Here is a 2,874-nt window from a genome sequence, read left to right as displayed (position 1 = left end):
GCAATAATGTTGTATACGAAAAAATTAATGACCAAAAAGTCAAAACAATTACTATAAGTAATTGTGTTGTATACTAATAAATCTCCAGATAGATGATAGAATATGATCGGAGATGTTGATAGAAAAATTACGTAAACCAAATGTGATTATAACAACTTACCCTAATGATAAATGACCTGAAATGTTGATACAAAAATACATACAAATATGATTATAACGACTACATACTCTTTATATAGATAAATCAACAATAAACTAACATGTTCTATACAATCTTTGAAAAAAAAACAAAAAAAAAAAAAAAAAGACTTCTTTAACTACTTACCCTTTCTTTAGATGAACTCAACAATAAACTAATGTATTCTATAAAAGTTGTCAATCTTTAGAGAAAATAACCAGCCCAACTCCATAGACACAAGGAACATAAGGGCAATTTGCGTGAGCTAATAGGATATGGATGGCAAGCGTGAGGAGACGGGAAATTGATTTTGCTGCAATAAGCAGTAAAGTTATGGGGTGATTTTGAGGTTTGTGTCTGTAGAAGGTGTTTGCTTGCGTAATCCTCCATGTTGAGGCGCCTTTTGTCTGTGTAGAGACGTGGAGGGACCCATTACCACACACTAACAATCTTCCTTCTTCCTCCTTCCTCCAGGTGACAATTGCCTTCCAAAACTTACTACTTTTTTATTATCAACAACGCCTTTCGCCCTTTTGCACCATGACCATTTTCTCCTCCTCTTCTTCTTCCTCCTGTGCTGCTTTTTGGCTTTCATATAAGTCTCGATTTGGGGAGCTGATATTGAATTGATATTTATATATATGAACCGTCAATCAGTCATTCAAGCACAATCATATTGCAGAAGATCGGTGTAGGTCTGTGAAACGTACGCTGTGGAACCGTGTGCCAAGGTTTTTGGACGGGTCATTCATTCATTCATTCATAAAACTTACTGTTTCTCGCCCGCCATGTGAGCAAGCAACGTTAATGGAGGGACAGAGGGAATGAAGGGAAATATGTGTTTTGTTAGTGTTTAGTGGGAGCAGATGTGATGTAGGTTAGTCGATCTTTTGGGGTTTAACAATGGAGAAGATTTGGGTCTGAAATTGATTGTTGGGTGTGAATTTTTACCCCTCTTTTTTTCAGAAATGATGGAACATAACGAAGGGGAGATCGGGATGCCCATGGGCTACGGTCACATGGGGGGTTCAGGACTAGCGGTGCACGAGGTGAATTCGAAGCTGAGCAGCAGCGGGGTGCAGGTTGGGGCCGGAGGTCATGTGGAGAATGGGGGAGAAGAAGCGGTGATAAGGGCAGGGTCACATGAGAGGCGCGGAGGGGGTAATATCAAGTATAGGGAGTGCTTGAAGAACCATGCTGCGAGCATTGGGGGGCACGCCAATGACGGTTGTGGGGAATTCATGCCGAGTGGCGAAGATGGCACGCTTGAAGCTCTCAAATGCGCCGCTTGTGGTTGTCATAGGAACTTCCACCGGAGGGAATCAGATCATCCTTCTTCTTCTTCTCCAACCTCTTCTTGTTACCACTGTTATGGCACTAACGGCGGTGCCCTTTCAAAGAGATCACCGCTTCAAATCCCTGGTACCCATTTCCCCCTTGCTCTTCCCGCTAGCCCTCATGGCACCGCCATTGCGCCTAGGTCATCTCATCCTCAGATGATTGTGGCCTTTGGCGGTGAAGACCATGATCATATGGGCACCCAGGGGATGTACCTCCCTCATGCCATGAAGAAAAGGTTCAGGACCAAGTTTACTCAGGAGCAGAAGGACAAAATGTGTGAGTTTGCGGAGAAAGTAGGGTGGAGGATCCAGAAGCAGGATGATCTTGCCGTTCAGCAGTTTTGTATGGAGGTGGGCGTCAAACGCCATGTTCTCAAGGTCTGGATGCATAATAACAAGCACACTTTGGCCAAGAAGCCTTAGGGCTAAGGGCATAGAGATCAAATCAAGGTTTCCTTTCTGATCCTCATGGTTGTTTTAAAATCTCTCATTTCACTGCGCCCGGTTTTTTTAGGGTTGGGGTTGCTTTTCTTTCCTCTTTTCGTTCAGCCCATGTAACCAGAATCTCATCATACACACAACTAGGCCTTGGAGAATTTAAATTTCACTTCAGTATCTTTCTCTCTTGTTCTTCTTTCAACTGCTGAAATGCTGTGTAGTTTAGTTATAAGTCCTCTAGAAAGCAAGAGACTTGTTATGAGTCTTGGCTTGCCTTGTATTAATCATAATTTAAGAATACATTTTTCATTCTTGAGCTCGCCTTTTGATTCAGTTGTGTTATGACCATGTTTGTTATTAATTTCAATGTTGAATGTCCCGGTGTTGTCCGTGCGAATGTTTGGTGTAAATGCTGTAATTGAACTGCCTTTTTTTTCTCTACATGCCTTTGGCGAGAATGAAAATGCATGCATCCACATTATGAATTTGAACAATAATTGTAGTGCCGTATGATGGTTCATCATTAATATGCTGAGGAAATCAGTTCAGTTCAGATATGTTTGTTATAGTCAGTGGGCTCGTTTTCATGGAGGATTATGTACTGCACCGTGTTGTTCTCTGTATCTCTTTGTTCAATTTCATGTCTTTCTTGCCTGGTTAGTTTACTTTGTTTATCAGGGATTCAAACATTAGTTTCAGTGATGAACAATGGAAAGATAGTTTTGGAGTGTGAGAAATTATAGTACTTAAAAACATAGCATGGATTGATTTATTTAGCAAATGCATGTTGTAAATCTTACTGGGAAGTAAATATGACATGAATTGGAGCTTCTAATAATGGCAGTCATGTTTTTTTAGTGCTTTGCATGTTTGCTATTTGTGATCGAGCATGCATGCAATAGTGTAGAAGAAACAAAG

At 40.9% G+C, this 2,874-nt stretch overlaps 1 pseudogene across 1 annotated transcript; it reads left to right on the top strand.

The window, feature by feature from the left end:
* Positions 1-617: 617 nt before the first annotated feature.
* LOC149530750 (zinc-finger homeodomain protein 2 pseudogene) lies at positions 618-2,276 on the top strand (annotated as a pseudogene). The gene has a single exon (XR_016358856.1). The product of XR_016358856.1 is annotated as a zinc-finger homeodomain protein 2 pseudogene (transcript).
* The last annotated feature ends 598 nt before the right edge of the window (positions 2,277-2,874 follow it).

This window comes from Cupressus sempervirens, chromosome 11 (assembly GCF_028749045.1).
Source record: "Cupressus sempervirens isolate cs-2001-9-10 chromosome 11, ASM2874904v1, whole genome shotgun sequence".
Lineage (NCBI taxonomy): Eukaryota > Viridiplantae > Streptophyta > Pinopsida > Cupressales > Cupressaceae > Cupressus > Cupressus sempervirens.
This window is presented reverse-complemented; position numbering and strand designations above follow the sequence as displayed.